Genomic DNA, 20,258 nt, shown 5'->3' with positions numbered 1-20,258 from the left:
TACAAGGATAAAGCCCAACTAAGGAACTCAAAACATAAAACTGAAAAAAGAAAAGAACGACTTTTTGGGACCATGATTTTTTTTTTGGGATCATGGTTTTATTTTGGGTAAAAACATCAGAAGTAAATCTAGATCACCCATTATCTAGATATTTATATTAATACCTAAATTATCCTCCTAATTAATTTTGGGTGATGATTAGTTAGTGTAATGATCAGTGAGATGATTAAGTTAAAGATAATTAGTGAGATTAAAATATCAGATGGTTTTTTTTTTTTAAAGAAGTAGAATTATTGAGAGAGTAAACACTACAAAAAATCCGAGCATTAGCAACGAGACTAATTTAGTTGCCTAATACTAGTTTTGAGTTGCCAAACAAAAAGGCAACTAATGGTAGTTGCGGGGCCATAGTTGCCGTATGGGGTGTTTCCAAATGCAAAGGCAACTACTAAAAATTTCTAGTTGCTATGTGCGCTTTTGGCAACTTAGTTTGTAATATCCAAATACATTCTTTGTTAAATGCAATAGCTTAGACCCACTAGTTTTTGTAGTTCTCAGTTAGTTGCCAAACATTCTAACAACAAATTTTATAGTTGTCAGGTAATTGCTAAACATTATGGCGACTACTCTTAGTCTTGTTGTGAATCTGTTTAGCAATTAATATCTTGGTTGCCAAGTATAGTTATCAAACTGTTCAACAACTAATGTTGATAGTTGTCAGACGGTTCCCGAATCATTTTACAAATAACATGGGTCGTTGCCAAACGTTTTATCCAGTTGCTTTATGTGTTGCAATGCAACTTTTATTGGTTGCCGTGCCAAACCAATCTACTTTTCATTTGTTGCAGTGCCTAATTAATTTGTCAAGTTATTACTCCAATGCAAAACCTTTTTAGGCTCCCGTGCTGCCGCCCAATTTATATTAATACAAAATTATTTATTAATTGGTCAAAATTTTAGATTGCCGTGCGAGAGGTGGTTGGAATGTAAACCACCAATAAAGTCAAATAGAAAAATTATCTTAGAAGGGACTTTTTTTTATCTATAATTAATAATACATTTATTAGTGATTTTTTTCATTTCGACATTACATTTATTATTTGAATTACAACAAAATAAAGCATTTCATAAAAGGAAAAATAAAATAAAAAATAAAACAGAGCGCTGAACACAGTGTGATAGTGCAGTGCTGCAACTTATATCACTGGACAAGATTAGGTTCATGCTGATGCGACCTAATCGCATTCACGCCGGACAGGATTAAATTCCTACTATTTCATTCTACTTTATTTTAGCTCTGATTTTGTAACAACTAATCTTTCCGGATCGCTCCCTCCTAAAAATGATAAACTTGGGTCCTGCATATACAAACAAATGAATAAGGAACATAGAACATAGACTGTACCCTAAATTGGATATACAACATAAAGAACTGAATCAAAAACCAAATAATAAACCTTGTGAATTGAGAAAAAATAGCTTTCAAGATCAGATCAATTTGGAGTAAACCTCACCTGATTAATTCATTCCAACAACAAAAAATTTAAGCAAAAATAGGATCCATATGGAAAAAAAAAACAAAGAAAATTAAGAAATTGAGAAAGAAGATGACAACCATATTTATAAAATTTCAAAGTACAATTGGATGTCATATTGAGAAAGAAGATGACATCCATATGTATTTTAAAGTGTCTTACGGTCCGAATCTAGAATAAAATTTCAAAGTACAATTTGTGTAGAAACAAACTCCAGATCAAAATTATTGTTTACACATCAAAGCTTAGTCTTGATTATTCACGAATCATCAAGGAAAACATGATTATAAAGAAAAAGAGGCACACATATAAGAAAATGCAGAGTAGAAGAAACTTTAATTTAAATTCATTATACTTTAAAAAAAAATGATATTCGAGTTCGGCAACATATGTTTACCTTTGAGTAAGAACTGAGACATGAATCGATAAAAACTACCCGCAAAGACTCTAAAAACATCAAAACACTTTATTACCAGTGAACATAAACATCAACCAATCTTCACGCATCTTAAATCACATATTCCCAATGAACAACACCTGTCAAATGCAGAGCACATCAGTTAGCAAGACAACATACCCAAACATGAACTTTCCAAATCATACAAAATCAATAGTAACCTAATCAAAATAAACCCAATTCCCTCTGATCCCCAAATTAAAACCCCAAAACCCTTTAAAGGAATTAGCCTAATAAACCACTACAACCCAAAACAAGACCAAATTAACAGCATCCAAATCATAAAAATCCAAACTTTAATCAAGCCCAACATTAATCAATCCAACACAAGCTATAAACTAATTAACAGAGGACATGTGGTTTGGTTCTTCGATCCATGGCTTTTTCAAGCATTGATCAATCATCATCATCAAATCTTGAATGCTTTTCCTTTCTCCTATCATTGATCCATCAGCGAGATCTAGCAAAGCAAAATAATGAAAGAATCAAAGAGAGGATAAGAGAAATGGATACAGTTTCTGAGCCTAAAAGGGAGGGGGAGATAGAAAGAATTCAAAAGCGGCCACTTGAGTTGAAGGGAAAGATTAGGGTTTCTGTAAGTTTTGCGGACCGTAGGATTAAATGTAAAATTAATAGTTAAGATTAACTTTCTAGATTCTTCTTGTTTCATGTGACCCATTGTAGTATTGTACCACGACCTTTTTTTCTTGTTGACACGAACACGAGACTAGTAGACCTGTTCAAAACATGGCACTTTTTATGTAAATGTATTCGTTTATCAAAAATAGAAATATGTAAATGCATACGAACTTGGATGTTAAAATGAGCACAAATGATCTGTTAAAAAAAATGGTCCACAAAACTAATCTTTTGGTAGCATATACTAACGTGTAAAATGTATCCTTCAAAAATAAATAAAAAAATACATATAGTCCATTGGAATGTGACACATTCAGTCGTTCTAAAATTGTCAAGGATGCTTTGTTTATTACTCATTTCATAAAGCTTGAATAACATCTTAACCAACTTTTCTATGATGCATTCATCTTATTGATTTCCATTAATGGATGCAAACTAAATCTACACTGGTCAATTTAAAATAAAAATACGTATTTTTTAGAATTTCTGTGACTGTGAAATACGAATAGCAGAACCAGAAAACTTTTTCCTCCTCTCTCTTTTCTCCATTCTAGACAGCGATGATTTACGTCGAGGGGAAAAGATTTCCGGCGAGCTCTAAACTACTCAGATTTCTTAGAGCAAATCTGAACAGTATAAGTATCTAGATTTTATTGTTTTCTTTTGGATTGGAAGGTAGGGTTTAGATTTGTGAAGGTTTTTGTCGTTTCCCGACCATATATTCTTCCAGTCATCTGTAGTTTGTTTGCATCTTTATCGCATTTCTATTTACACTTTTAAGTGTTTCTCCTCTAGCTTTATTAGTTATCGTACTTTAGTTACTAGAATTTTGAAGATCATCAATATGGAGCTCAAGTCTACGGATTATACCTTTTTTTGGTCAAAATTTGTGCAAACTACTCCATTGAAGATGGAGCATATTCTTGAGAAGAAAATACATCAAATGGCAGGGTTTTGTCCTAATATCACCCCTCACTAGTTGAAAAATGATTTTTAACGACTTCCTAGGTTTTAAAGAAACGACTTCCATGGACTGGTAGTACTTATATGAGCTGTGAGAAAAAGTAGCTTTTTTGATAAAAATTAAACAAGCTTCAGCCACAGTCGTTATATTGGGTGGTATTTTTATAATAAAACATGGCTCTCTTATCGAGTATAAGAATAACTGTGGAAGCAACTACTTTCTACAATACCCATACATATCTTTTCATTCACCGGTTTCTTAACTCATTCACAGCACACGAGATCCCCTTCTTCTTCATCCACAGATCATGTCCCCAAATCATAAACTCTTCACTTTCATCACCACCGACAACTCAATCTTAACAAGTTTTATTATTATTTTGTTCCATTAATCAAATTCAACAAAAACTCCAAGAACCCTAGATTCAAAATCCAGTTCGTTTATCAATAATTAGAAATCAAAGTTAGAAATTGAAGACGAATCTCACTCTCATATCAAAGATCGAAACTTACTGTCCCAAATCATAGCTTCGTCGTAACTCCTATCTCAAAATCAAAACACATGTATCAATAGAAATCTAAAGAAAACTTTGTAACCCTAGATTAGATTTCTGCTCCTGAAATCATCAGGTATTATCAATCTTGTCCTTGTTTGCTAAATGTGATAGAATTTTAGTATCATTAATGATTTAATTTATGTTCATCTTCTCTCGATTTTGCAGAATGATGTTTCCTTATGTATTTTCCCTGCAAAAAAGTCTTCAAGTGGGTTGAAGATCTCTTCTCCTAGTGTAAGAAATAAAACCCCTAAATCTGAAATTGAATCTTCTCAAAAACCCTTCACTTTATTTGATGGTTAAAGTTAGAGAAGATGAAGAAGGAAACATGAAAAATGATGGATTTTACCAACCACAACCGAGGGAAGGGTATTTGGGTACCCAGGTATGCTTCAAATTTAGATAATGTTGGTTGAATTGCTCCAAACTTTCAAAAAAAAATGAAATTTTTTATGTAGATTTGGGCCATTTCGGTTATCATATGTCAAGAACATGTAACCGAACACACCTGAAAATGTAGTTCGGTTACGATTTCCAAACACACAGGTTACCGAACTCGCTCGTTAATGGAGGTTTTGGTCGTACAGTGTAATGTTCGGTTTCCTAGGATAAAATGGTAGGTAACCGAACTTTGAACTTAACAATTTATTTGGGTACATCTTGTGTGTTCGGTTAGTTTGCAAACTTCAACGCAACCAAGCTCCCAACCGAACTGCAGGTTAAAAGTAACCTCGTGTTAGAAGTTCGGTTGGTTCGCAAACTTCAACATATTTTGCGAATCAACCGAACTGGGATTATATATGCATATATGCAATTAGGCAAACGTTCGATTACTACGAAATTTATTTCTTGGCGAATAAGGTAGAGTTCGGTTACGAAGTTTCAAAGGTAGAGTTCGGTTACAAAGAAAACTTAACATTTTTGCGAACGAACCGAACTTGTGGACTTCTCGTTATTAAAGTTCGGTGATATCCTTATTTTGCGAAGGAACCGAAATTATGGACTTGTGTTGTTCTAATACAAGGAGTTCGGTTAAAAGTATTTTTTTGCGAATCAACCGAACTCTGAGTTCGGTTAAGAAAAATTAATTCGTGATAACCGAACTTTTTTATGAAAAAAAAGCCCTCCATTAAACCTCTCTGCAACTTCCATTTTCAACTCATTTTAATGATTACTTCTCATTTATTCAACCAAAAACGAATGACAAGTAATGGGTTTGTGAGAATATATTTGTTAATGTTTTAAATTAAGATATATATATATATATATATATAGTGGTGGTGGTGGTAATCGGAGGTGGTGGTGGTAATCGGTGGTTGGTGGTGGTGATAATCGGAGGTGGTGGTGGTGGTAATCGGCGGTGGTGGTGGTGGTAATCGGTGGTTTGGGGTGGTGATAATCAGAGGTGGTGGTGGTGGTAATCAGCGATGGTGGGAGGTGGTTGTGGGAGGAGGTGGTGGTTATATATATAGGTGGTTATTGGGTTAGTTTTAAATTAAATTAGGTTAAGGGTAGGTTAGTCATTTCAATGCTTTAGGACACCCCTTATAACTATAGGGAAGGTGGCCTAATAAAATCATGGTCCCCTCAAAAAAAATATGGTCTCTAAAAAATCGTTCAAAGAAAAACAGACTCAACTGGACCGTAAACCCAAGCCCATAACTAACAAAACCTGTAGTAACATTTATCAGGAGATTCCATTGCAGATATGTTTGATTGATAACATAGACCATGGTCAAATTAAAATTCATGTGGCTTTAAGGTAAAATATAGCTACATTTAAATCAAACTGTGTGACTGTAAAGATATTATGGCCATGGTGATAGGAAAAACTCATGATTTATTTTTTATGAAATACTCGATTGTTTGAAGAAATAAAATCTTTATTTTCATTCATATTTCTGATCCATACAATGATGATGTCTTATTTCTTCAATATTCTTCTACATGGTAACTACTTATCTTAAACATAATCTTGTCAAAATAAATATTAGTCTTCTAACAGTTGTTACATTTCTGCCTCTTTCCGTTTAGTTGTTAAATCCTCGCCCATCAAGGGACGATATTTTCGGCGCCTTCGTTTTTCTTTACTGCAGTAATTCCATCTTTCTGGACTTCGATGTTGTCGCCTTATTTTTAATATTACTCATTTCTCCGCCTTTTCTTATGACATCAACAATTATCCTTTCCTTTCTTTTGCCTTCCTTTATCTCTTCTTTCCAGTTTCTTTTCTTATTTGCAAACCCTTAATTTTTCTCAATGTTTATTTCATTGCATGTGTTTCTCCTATGTGGAGTCTCCCCTTATTATTCTGAAGCTTTGAAGTAGTGGAAATTTGATGCATTGATGAAAGGTGGATGCAACTTGATAAGATTTGGGAAAACCCTATATGTGATAACCGCAATCACATGGTGTCTAGCTAGTAGACAAAGGAAAATACGGGTCAAATCCACAAAGAGCGGTGGAAATACCGTAACCAATAATTCTGATTGGCTAACCAGAGATGTGGTTTTTGGATTTTTGAAAGAATTATGGAATTAAAAGAATGAAAATAAAAAAAATTAATTAAATGTAATGAGAAAGATGCTAACTAGGGAATCTGGTTTCAACCAATTTTATCATGTAAAACTCATATTCGATTTATAAACTGTATACTCCATTAAATTGTTTCATCATTTTAATTTCCTCCGCTTCTAAGTTGATAGTTCAAGAGATTTATTTATCAATCGCAAAGCATATGCCATCATATTACTAAGCATGGCACATCAATTTAAAAGTATAAATAAACAATGGAGCTATCCAACCAATATAAAGTTTCAAAGAATTAAATATCAATCTATAAGCATACCCCGTCAAAGACCTAATCCAAGCACGGGGTATCAATCGGAAAGCATATTTAAGCAATTCAACTATTTATGCAATAATTTACCAAGCAAATATTGAAGAAAATTACTAAACATTTAAATCATTATTCATATATGGAGAATTAACATTTGAGTCCACGCAATCAAAATGGTTTCCACCGAAGAACCCTAGTTACGTAAAATCTAGCAAGACATGGAGAAAAATAAAGTAATACAATAAACTCTTTTTTCTGTTTTTGGCTCTCCCAAAAATAGTTCTCACTATCTCCTATATAGACATGCACCCAAATGGAGATGAAATCAAAAATATAGCCACCTTAAAATCTTCTTATCTCACATAAAGGCAGAAACTATCCTTATCAATCAAATTCCGGTGTACAAGAAAAGAAATACATATGCTACCAATTATCCTCCTCCACTAATGGTAAGATTATCAAGTTATTTGTTTATCCTTTGACGTTGACATTTTTCATTTTCTTAACACCACTCACTTTCCATTAAAGCTCCATATACATCAAAATATATTTTGCATGAGAGATAAACAAAGTATCTTGGTGATTAATTCGTTGAGAGAGAAAATAGTGATTTCATCACTTGGACTCATAGATGATAAAATTTAATTCTTGTAGCACAAATGATATCTTCCACCTTATATAGCTTCCAATCTAGCTATTTTTATTCCCCGTGATCAAATTCGCTCGTACTTTCTACAAAAGCACTAAAATAATATTATTAACCGAATTATCGAGTTCTAACTAATATAAATATGGGTATAAAAGGTAGCACTTACTGTCAGGATTTTCTTAGGAAATCACTGACAACCGCGGAATAACGGATCTTGAGATATTATGATGAATAATAAGTAAACCAAGCACAAGCAACTATAATAATACGAGAAAGATAAATCAACTCACAAGATTTATAATGGTTCGACCAATACATACAACTTGTATATATTGTTTACGTCCACTTTGAGCCGCACCAACTCAAATCCAGTATGAAGAAAAACGATTACAACGTCGTGTGAATCCCAGCAAACCCTTGGTTACACCGCAACAATTACCCGAGACGATAACCTTGTCTCTTGTTCCTCACCAATATGCTCTCGCAACGAAATCCTATCTTTAACCCTAAAATCTATACAAGAAATCTCTCACCGATCTCTTAATCGTTTTCTACACAATGTAATTCTACAAGGCCTAATTACCTATTTATATAGGTTACAAACTTGGCCACCAAGAATTCTAGCCGTTTTAGGAAACCCCTTACCTAAATTACCACGGCTAACTTTAGGAAATAATTAATTAGTCTTCAATAACTAACACTTCCGTGCTTATCAACATACCCACACTTATATTTTGCTAGTCCTCGAACAAAAAAGAAAATTGACCCGCTCCACAACTGGTCATAAAATGATTAGAAAAGAATAGACCCGCTCAACAGCTGGTCAACATTTTTTTTAAAGACCCGCTCTACAGCTGGTCATAATATGATAAGAAAATGCATAAAAATAGACCCGCTCAATAGCTGTTTATAAGAAAATGATAAGAAAACAAAAGAATAGACCCGCTCAACAGCTGGTCATAAGAACCCTATAATAGACCCGCTCAACAGCTGGTCATTATTTATTTTATTATTTATGTTTTTTAGACCCGCTCAACAGCTGGTCATAATATGCATACAAACCTACCCGGTCAACATCTGGTCATAAACTGTAAGAAAAATCTTGAAAAGGAAAAGTAAAAATTTAACCACTCACCCACACTTAAGCTTTACATTGTCCTCAATGTAATTGAGTCATCCAACGTAAATATTAAGATGGAAAATTCATAACAAGCGAAAATAAACAAATAAAAATAAAACAAGAAAATAGAAACCTACTGAATTATAAATAAAGGATCCCCATAAACTAATAACCTGAAAATTTGGGGATCAACCCAAATACGGTATTTACATATGACAGCTTCGCACTCATGTTATGATTCCCTGAAGAAGGTGAAACTATCAAAAAGAAAAAGTTACCCCCAAACTTGTCTTTTACTTCTCAATGAAGTACATAAAGAACATCATATGGGGATACTCTTTGGACTGGGAAAATATCAATTGGCAAGTCCTCTGCGTATTTGGATGCAAAGTGATCCAACAAAATCTTAGAAGCACACAATTTTAACCCTAAATTAGGTAACTTTTGGAAGTTTAGGGGTCCAGAAACAACCTCTAAGTCGGGTGAATGATCTTGCGAGATAGATTCATATATGGAATTATCCAAATCATCTACACAATCATCCACGAGATCATCTATATGTTCTGTCTGGAACGCAGAGTCACTACAAGACTGATCGTTATCATCATCATATAATTTTTGACATTCCAGAATTATCAATTTTTGTTCCAAACTAAGTGGTGTGTGTTTGTAATACTTCTCATATATAGTTAGAGTTTGTGGAGCAAAAAATCCATATCGTTACCTATCCATATATTCACCAAGCGTCATCTCCGATGAGGTTGCCTGATAATTTTAACTTCTATGCTTATATTCCGCCAGTGTCATCCTAGGTTACGTCTCCTAAGAAAGAGTCATCATCCTCAAAAAGGTACCTGGAACAAAATTCTAAAACAAAAACTAGTCAAAAGGAAAAATAAATCCTAAAATAAAAATACTGTATAAAAATAAAAATAAATAAAATAAAAACCTAACTTTTTACAAAATCAAATATACTAATTACAATATTCCTTAACAGCTCCCCGGCAGCGGCGCCAAAAATTGATAGGATTTGGAAAAATCCTATATTTGATAACCGCAATCGCACGGTGTCTACCTAATAGACAGAGGCAAGTATGGGTGGAATCCACAGGGAGCAGTGGAAATACCGTAACTAATAATTTTGACTGACTAACTAGAGATGTTGTTTATGGATTTTTGAAAGAATTATGGAATTAAAAGAATAAAAATAAAAAGAATTAGTTAAATGTAATGAGAAAGATGCTAACTAGGGAATCTACTTTCAACCAATTTTATCATGCAAAACTATTTGATTTCTAAACTTTATACTCCATAAAATTGTTTTACCATTTTAATTTCCTCCGCTTCTAAGTTGATAGTTCTAGAGATTTATTTATCAATCGCAAACCATATGCCATCAAATATTACTAAGCATAGCACATCAATTTAAAAGTATAAATAAACAATGGAGCTATCCATCCGATATAAAGTTTCAAAGTTTTAATTTTCAATCTATAAGCATACCCCGTCAAAGACCTAATCCAAGCACGGCGTATCAATCAGAAGCATATTTAAGCAATTCAACTATTTATGCAATAATTTACCAAGCAAATATTGAAGAAAATTACTAAACATTTAAATCATTATTAAAAATGTTATATGGAGAATTAACATTTGAGTCCACGCAATCGAAATGGTTTCCACCGAAGAACCCTAATTATATAAAATCTAGCAAGACATGGAGAAAAATAAAATAGTAAAATAAACCCTTTTTCTGTTTTTGCCTCTCCAACCGTGCTCTCCACAACAATAGTTCTCATTATCTCATATATAGTCATGCACCCAAATGGAGATGAAATCAAAAATATAGCCGCCTTAAAATCTTCTTATCTCACATAAAGGCAGAAAATATCCTTATCAATCAAATTCCGGTGTAAAACGAAAGAAATACATATGCTACCAATTATCCTCCTCCACAAATGGTAAGATTATCAAGTTATTTGTTTATCATTTGATGTTGACATTTCTCATTTTCTTAATACCACTCACTTTCCAATAAAGCTCCACATCACAAAAAAAATAGATTTTGCATGTGAAACAAAGTATCTTGATGATTACTTTGTTGAGAGAGAAAATAATGATGTCATCACTTGGACTCATATCTGATAAAATTTAATTCTTGTAGCACAAATGATATCTTCCACCTTATATAGCTTCCAATCTAGCTATTTTTACTCCCCGTGATCAAATTCGCTCGTACTTTCTACAAAAGCACTAAAATAATATTATTCACCGAATTATCGAGTCCTAACTAATATAAATATGGGTATAAAATGTAGCACGTAGCACAACTCCCAGTATGCTATGTAGCCAGATTCAACGTCGATTACACATGACCACCACTTCTGTAGTATTGGTCTTGAGAGGGATTCGCATTGTTATTTCTCCTTTCGGTTTGTTGGATGATCCGTTAAATCCATAGATTTTATAAGTAGAAGGGATGAGATCTTCATCTTTGCGGCCCACAGTCTTATACGCATGGTAAAATAAGATATCGATTGAACTTCCAGAATCTATCAGTATTCTGTTTATTTCCTATGCGTTTGCATCTTATTATTCTTCTTCTTCCATCCTTGATTTTGGTATGATTTCTAGTTTGACAACTAATGGACTTTCATGCAGTTACGCACCTCCTGGTACTTCTTCTGCACTGAAGGAAATTGATTTCTACTACCAATCTTTAAGCGGTGACATCTTTTCCAATTTGAATATTTCTTTTCCTTCCTCATTTCTGGCATGAACTCGACTTAGGACATTTTCATGGAAATCCTACATACTTCTGAATGAGTGAATTATTGAATTAAAGTATAGGTTGTTCGCATTTGCTCCTACTTCAATCAAATATGTATTCTTTCATGTTTCCATACCTGGTGCTGGTCCCTCATGCGGTGGAGGTAAGTTTGGTTGTTGTGCGGCTAGGAAGTGGCTCAGTTTTCCTTGACCGATAATTCTCAGTATAATTCTTTGCACGTTTCGGAAATTGTTTGTATTGTTTCCATAAAAGCAGTGATATGCACATAATTCTCTGCTCCTTCTTCCTGATGGTGGCTCCACTCCAAGATTTGGTGGTTCTGGTATTTCTTCCATTAAGATTACTTCCTTCTAGATCTTGTCGATTTCGGTGTTTAGATGCGACATTTTTATCTCTTCTTGATTTCTACCGCTTCCTCCTGGCCCTTGATTATAATATCTTGTTTTGTCCTCCATACCCTTTTTCCTTGGTTATCAAACCTTGGGATCTTGCTATTACCTGCATGGTTATTGTATTGTCTTTCTCTATATTCTCTTTCAGACATCTCCTGATCTCTGCTGCTCATTGCTACTTTCTTCTGCTTATACTCTATTATTGCCTTCTCCTGACTTCCTTGGGAGGTACTTGCAACCGCATTTGTTGTCTTTGGTAATAGGCTTGCATTTCCTTCTTTTGCATTTGCAAAAACAACCGGATATGATTCCATGTCTCTTTGCTTTTCTTCGAGGGAGATATATCCTCTTGGTACTTCCGCAATTCTGTCATTATTATTGTATCTTTTAACCTGAATATCTGTGTGTACAACAAATCGGTTTGGAAAAGTGCGTTAATGAATGCTAGGATGAAATTCCTTTCTTCCACTCTTCCTGACGTCTCACTATACATGGTCCTCCACCGCGTTGTTAAGTTGCGTAAGCTTTCATTAGTTCTTCTCCTTAGGATGAATACCATTTTAATTCCTGGGCGTAACATATTATTTCTGATGTATTCCCCCAAGAATATGTTTTGTAAGTGATGAAATGATATGATGGATCCCACTGGTGGCCCATCAAACCATTTTAGAGCCTCCCCTATTAGGCTGGCTGGGAAATATTTGCATAGTCTTGCATCGTTATCCTCCCATTGCAATAGAGCTAGGTTATACGCCTTAATATGCTGAACTGCACATCCATCCAAAATATTAGTAAATATAGGTAACGTGCATTTTGTTGGTATCCCTGCGTGTTGTATCTGCCGCACGAATGGTGATTTTTATGCTTCTTCAATTGCCTCCTGTAACTGTCTCCTTCCTCCACCTCTTCATGTTGTCATCATTGCCCTTACTTCTGCTAATTATCTTAAAATTGTTTCGTTGATGTTCTGATCCGCATCTTGCTGCATATGTCTTTTCAACTTCGCCTGTCTTACTCTGTTTTCATGTCTATTTTGCTGCACCGCTTCTTGAAATTCCTGCTCTTTTGCGTCTTCCCTCTTGCGTCTTTCATTTCTTTCACTGTCACGTGCTCCATTATTCCTTTCTTCTTCCTACGCGCGGTTATGTTGGTTACGTAGCATTTCTCTTCATTCTAGGATTATTATCGCCTGCTATGCATAATCTTCTTGCCTTTGGTAATGATGGATGCGGTTATGTTCCCCCTTCATCTCATGTCGATCATTTCTGGGGTGTCTTTGTACGCGGTGTTGTTCGCCTTCTTGTTCATATCGATCATCCATGGGGTGTTGCTCTATGTGATTGTGATCGCGTTCTTCCTGCATATTGTCTCCTACATTAATATGTTCAACAAAGGTTATTTAATGGTTGTCTCCTACCCCGCGTTCTTCTTGTTCATATCGATCATCCATGGGGTGTTGCTACGCCTTGACGTACTTCTACTTGTCCTTGATCTTCAAGTTGCACGTGTTTTCCTAGATGTGGTTCGTTACCTTTGTTCTTTTAGCCTGTTGTTTTCCTCCCTTAGTTCAGCATTTTGCCTCATCAGGTTCATCCGTGATTCTTCTTCTCTCCTCCTTTCTTCAACTAGTCTTTATCTGAGTTCCCATATCGTCATGTTTTCTTCGCTTTCTTCAACTGGTACTTCCTCTAGGGTTCTTTCGTCGTTTTTTTTCTGTTGAGTCTGTATCCAGGGGAGGAACTGCATATAGATTTGGGTTGGATTAAGCCAGCCCAAGGTCAAAAATAACTCACAATTTCACCATGGATTTGAGCTTGGCAAAAAAAAACCAAGCCTAAAAAATAGGCTTAAGCCACCCCCACCAAATCCAATTAGTTTTCAAGCCACCCCCATCCTTATTTTCCAGTTCCACCACTGTCTGTATCCGATGTATGGAAAGTTACCTCATCATAATTTCTGCGGTTATTTTCCTCCTCTACTTGTTGGATTTGAGACTGAACTTGCCGGGTTTGGTTGTTTCTTTCTCCCATCCTTGATGATTCAACAATTTCGCCTCTTCTTCTTCCTGCGATTCTCCTACTCCTCCTGGTTGCAATCACGTGCTCTGCTCTAGATGCTATCCTCACCATGTGTTGTACCTGGACTAATATCTTCTTTTGAAAAAGTAAAAGGTATCCTTTAAAGATCCGAAAGAGGCTATCAACGAAAACTATTTTCCTGAGATGAAAACATTGGCTTCGTTTTACATATCTCAAATTAGAAACTCTCAAAATTCAACCAAAATAGCAGCAAAACTTTTTGTTTGAAGACAAAATCAATAACTATTAAGAAACCCCTCTAAAAACCTTCACAGGCAGGAATGATCCCTCTTACTCCAAGCTGTATTCTAGCGCCAAAATGTAAATGCAGGAAATCCCATAACTACACCGGAAGTAAAACTATCTAATAGCACAAAGAAATCATGGAGAAATACTCTAAGTCATTTTATTAAAAGTTAAGAGCTAATGCAAATGAAATGGACGAAAACCCTAACTTGGAGAATAATGCAACTTTCTCTCTCCTAAATTCCTTGCTAAGCACTCAAAAAAGATCTTTCTCTCTCTACAATGGCTACTCGTCCTTATTATAGGGGCTTACATGGTGGAGGACGGCTAATAAAGCCCCTATTTTTGGATCTGAAGGGCGTCAACATCGCCCTGCTTTCGTTGTTGCCGCGCTAGTCTTTTAACTACTGCGTTGATCTTCACACTTTTGGTGTGACTTGGTGACGTCATCTCATTCATCAGCAGGAAGATACTGAGCACGTGATATCCGCCTGTTATCAAATTGCTTCTTTCGCGTAACTAATAGTTGTGCGGTATTTTCCACCCACACATCTGTTGACATGTTACCGCTTTCTCTTTATAATTCTATCTGTTTTTTCTCTTTGGAAAAAGCATATTTTGCTATCTGTGTGTACTTCTAGTAGATTAGTTGAAAACATGTTGAAGCATTTAAAATAGGATACACATTTAAACATTAAGACGGTAGCTTTCACTCATATTTCTTAAAAACAGATGTAAAGAATGTTTTCTTGACATGCATGTATTGCAGCAAATGCATGAAGTGCCATCTAACTTTAGAAGATTGTTAAGTTCAAAGTTGAGAAGGCTTGTGACGCCGGACAAACTTGAAAAGGTGAAACTCCTTTCACATGAATCTAAAGGTAGGTGTCTTTTGAGTATTTGAATATGCCTTGTGCGTATCTTGTATGTTTAAAACTTCTACGTCCCTATAGACAGATCTCTGCATCTATGCTAGATCCTGATGAGTTCATGTTAAAAAAATTAAGCCTCAACATGTATCCCTCAAAATACAAGGTCAGGTTGGCCCGAGCCAGAGGCTCAGGGACATGCCTAAGTTGTGGAAATAACATTAGCATTAACATTCCCCTCCTCTCTTTTCTAGCTACAGTTCCACTTGATTCTTTGTGTTTGCTAATTTATTAAACTTGGAGTCAAACGAAACGGTTGTATCCGTAAACTGGAAAGAAGTGGCTTTATTTACTTTTGGTTTCAATGTGTTAAGAGAAGATGAAGACAGGTTAGTTTATGCACGAACTTCTTGGAATTGGGACCTTCTTGGCTTTATTTACTTTGAGAACTCAACCATTTCTAGTAACTTCAGGAACATAGAGTTAAGTTTTTTCTTTTGAAGCATAACAGAGAGTAAACCTATTCTAAGAAAGGTAATCAATATCATGAAATTCAAAGTTGAATTCGAATTCGAGTTAAATGTGAAATGAAATTGAAATGAATTTTTTTTATGCATTACCATCTCTCTATTGGCCATTACTAGTATTTTTAGTCCCCACTAGACTCGTGACTAATTTCGAGCTTCACTTCCCTTGGTAGTTACAAAGCCTGGAATGTGTGTGCCAGTCTGCATTGGCATTGGTTCCAATTGTGGTTCATCATCATGAACTCTGCTCCTCCCACAAAAGAGTAGACTTTCAATTAATTAGCAAATTAATTTCATTGTTGTTAGGTTCAATGTGGTAGATTTACTTGCTAAGGGTCTTAATGTGTTAGGAGAGACTTCCCGGAAGACACAGCATAAAAGAAGCCAACAAAAATTCTGTGATGCATAATTGATGCCTGTCAGTCTCTCAACACCAAAGTAGCCTGATAGGCCCCATGTGAACAGAGAATAAACCTTTTTCTAAGAAGGTAATAATCAAATTCAAATGAAAGTTGAAATTTAAATTCAAATTTGAGTTAAATGTGAAATAAAATCTGTTCTGCATCACCATCTCTCTATTTATACATGGCCGTTAGGCCCATTACTATTACATTCAGTACCATTCTCATTCTCTCTATTAGCAAATCTCTCTGTATAAACTTTCTCAAGATGTCTTAACATACTCTGTGTATCTCTTAACACTTTCTCAAGATCTCTTAATAGATTCTCAAGAACTCAAGATCTGTTGACAGATTCTCAAGAATAAAGATGATGAACCGCGTTAAAAATGAAATCAATGGCGTTATCAGTATAGGGTTGCGAGTCGGCTTGCTGTTAGGGTCTCTCGGCTTGTCCCTTTTGATAAATCATTATCTTTTAGTGTTCTCTGGCCAAATCATCATGGCACAAGGCAAGATTTATCTTGCGTACTAGGTTCACAAGTCTTCAATGACTTGATATATTCCTATGTCTTCTCAATCGTTGCACCGTCCTTGGCGGTATTATTAGCTGTAGGCTTAAAAGAAACCCTCTCTTGCACAAGTCTACATGAGATTGTTGTCTCTGCTTGGATGTTACTTTCTAATGCTATTCTCAGTATCAGTTGCCTGTTCTTCATTCAAACAATGGGTTATAGTTTGCGGTTGATAACATTTTCTCTTTATTGTGCAACAAAGAACAGACGACTAATAGAGCTTTGGTCTTGCTGTTCTCCCTGAGGTCATGTTCGGTTTGGTATTCATATATACCTCTACCATGTTTTAAATCTATTCTGAATTCTCTGTTCTTTAGATATCTTTTTCTTCTTTTAAGAACTACTAGCAAGGTTTATGTATGAAATGGTTTGGTTACTGTAGTGGCATAAAACTACACACTACATCCCATGGAGTATGGGGTGATTCCACACAACATGAAGAAACATAAACAAATATAAACACAAAGATTTACGTGGTTCGGTATGATTACCTACGTCCACGGGGTGAAAGGATGTGTATTATTATTATTCTTCCTTGGTTACAAGTTGTACTCTCTCTCTCTCTAGTGGTGATGTTCTCTCAACTCAAGTAGGATGCCTTGTTTTCTCTCTCTCTCTTCGACCTCCCTTTCTCTCTCGACTAGCCCTTATATTTATAGGCCAAAGTAGACATACAACATAATTACAATGTTGGTCACATTACATCATTTTAGCTGTTCTCTATTGGACCTTCACTGATCGCCCAACTTCCTGGTTTGATCGATAGTTCTGCACCCGAGGCCGTGTCTGTATCGCCTGGTTAGCACGATGTCGCCCTTCTTTCTTCTCGTTCCTTTGTTTGACCATCTTTCTTCGTCTGACCGAGTGCTTTCTGATTGTTCGCCCGACTTGTCAGAGGATAAGGGTCACATCACATCCGACACCTATTGGGCCATCACGTCCGACCCACGTGATACCTCGCTCTTTGCGCCGTTTGGTTCTATCTTGTGCTTCGCCGCTCTTTTTTCTTTGGTGTATCACAGCTTAGGATCTTGCCACCTAGCCCTGTGGATTATCTACACCTACATTTAGGCCCCTTCTTTCGCTCGTGTGCTTGACACGAGGGAAAGAAAATCGTTCCATCTTCCCACGTCCTCGAGCGTGCAGGGAATTCCGCCATGCAGTCTCCCACTAACTCTCCTTTATTACTTGAAACCGTTTCTATACGGTTGAGGCGTTGTACCCTATAAATATCCTCCCTTATGTTCTCACTCCCTTGTTCGCCATTTTTGAGAAAAATGAAGTGCTATTCATCTTTCTTCTCTTCCTCCCTTTGTTGCCGACGCCATTAATTCCGGTGACTCTCTTCTCTTTTCAATCTTCGTCTTTGTTGTTTATGTTGGTGATATTCGCGAAAATTGTGGTTAGTTCTTCCTTTTGCTTTTCTCTTCATCAGAGCTCATATCTCCCTGTTCGTTTTTCTTGCCATGGCTTCTTCTTCTCCATCAATGACCGAAAAAAGGTGCGTGAGTGATACCTTCTCCGAGGGCGATGTTGTTTCTATCGATTCCCTGTTTTGGCTTGTGAGTCCATCCCATCACATTATCGTGCTATGAATTCCCTTTTCCCTGATGAATCTCCTTCTTTTTCATGTAGGTCTGATAAGAGAGTCTCAAAAGACTTGTCCGATGATGAGTTTATTGAACAGTTGAGGGAAGAATTTGGCCTTCAAAACTACGAGGTATCCCTGGTCTCGGGCCATACGGGTGTATTGAGAAAGTCCGATGTCGACAGTTATGATCAGTCATCCGAGGCGGTTATCGTTACTCGTGGGCAATTAGAGATCGTTCTTCGCTTTCCTTTGTATAACCCTACTAGCCCTTTCTACTATGAGATGTTGTCGCAGCTTCATCCGCCTCGGGCCTTGACCCAGTGGAATGACAACACTTTTCGTCTGATGAATGAGTCGAGAGACCGGGGCGAGGGTCATGGATCTACGGCCGATTGGTCGACCTACATGCCCGAGGATGCTCCCAAATATACTGTCGCCAATTTCCTTGGAACTATCGGAGTGGGACATCTACCAATGGTGACCTTGCTGGTTTTGCTGCCATCCCTAATCGCTTGAAGTCTATGCCCAATGGTGTTGAACGATTGATGTTGGATGCTGATCCTATAGGGAGAGGTTCCAACAAGCGTTCTCTCCATACTAATGACCCATACTGGGATCGGGTTCCATTACTTGTTCGCGGCCAGATTTTGCATGGTAGATTCCCTCCTCATCAGTTTCCTGCGGAGCCTTACTTATTCTGCGTGATTAATGATGACAGGGTATGTTGTTTTCTTTCCATTTTCTTCGATTCCTGCTTTGTCGGCTCATGGTATTGATTACTTTCTTGTCGTAGGTTAAGCCTCAAGGCGAGCCTACCAATTCGGCTTCTATTTCCAAGAAGAGGAGCGCTTGCACAAGGGTCGAGGAAGACCAGGGGAATGTAACAAACATATAGCTTTTAATCTAAGTACATGTACTTGCCCCTGTTTTGTGCCTTCACGTATTCTGACGCTGAACCTTGTGCAGAAAGTCCCTAGGCGCGAGGATGAAGATGTTGGAGGGTCCGATACTGTTGGTGATGAAGGTTTGGTTCCAAGGCGTAATCCTCCTCGGGGGAAACTGGCGGCGAAGGGAGTGATGCTGAAAAGTTCGGACATCGTGATCGACATCCCCGATCAAGATGATGAGGACGATATATTCGGGGACGATCAGCTGTTTGATGAGGATGGTGGTGGGAATAAAGAAGGGGAGGTTCCCTTGGAGACTACTATTGTGACTCCTACCGTGCAGCCTGGGGCTCAGGGGGCGACCGGTCCAAAAGAGGCCCCCAATGGATGTTGGTGCTTCCTCGAGTGTTCAGACATATTTTACCATATCGGGCCCTCTGTGTGATTCTCTTGGAGCATTATACTCGGAGGAGTTCGTCTCTTATACTGATAAGAAGATGATTGCTGTCGTTCCCCTGTATCCTGACATTGCGCCGGTCTTTGATAATCTGGTAAGTGGTTTGTCTGAACTCTTCGTTTTGATGTTTTCAGGCCGTATTAATCTCGTCTTCGTGTGAAATTTGTAGGTGTTGAATCGGTCGAGGTTGGAGGTTGTGCTCCGCCGACAAGAGATTAGGAAGTTGGAGGCTGCTCTTCAGCAGGAGAAGGAACGATCTCGTGACCTGGAGATCAAACTCTCCAATGCTCAAGGTATATTGTTTACATAGTTGTGTTGATTGAGTTCTTCGTACCAATATCCCGAGTCAATTATTGTTCTTCTAGCCGAAATATCTAGTATAGATCTAGATCCTTCTACAGAGTATATGCTTATGAAGAGAAAATGAGATATCGAGAAAGATCTTGTGGAGAATCTTAGGCAACGAATTTGCAATAAGGATGGGAAGATAGACTGACAGAAGGCCGAGATCCAACAACTTCAAGAGGAATTGGACAGATATCGCTTGTTTGAGTATGTCCCCGAGGAGATAGATAACTTGCGGGCTCGCTTGGGGATGTTTCAGAGACTTGCTGGTGATAAAACGTTACTAGACGATAATCTGGAGAGTCAAAATGGTTCCCTTAGTCTTCAAAATCGAGATCTTCAT

Source organism: Papaver somniferum, chromosome 10 (assembly GCF_003573695.1).
Source record: "Papaver somniferum cultivar HN1 chromosome 10, ASM357369v1, whole genome shotgun sequence".
NCBI lineage: Eukaryota > Viridiplantae > Streptophyta > Magnoliopsida > Ranunculales > Papaveraceae > Papaver > Papaver somniferum.
Note: the sequence above shows the minus strand (reverse complement) of the source record.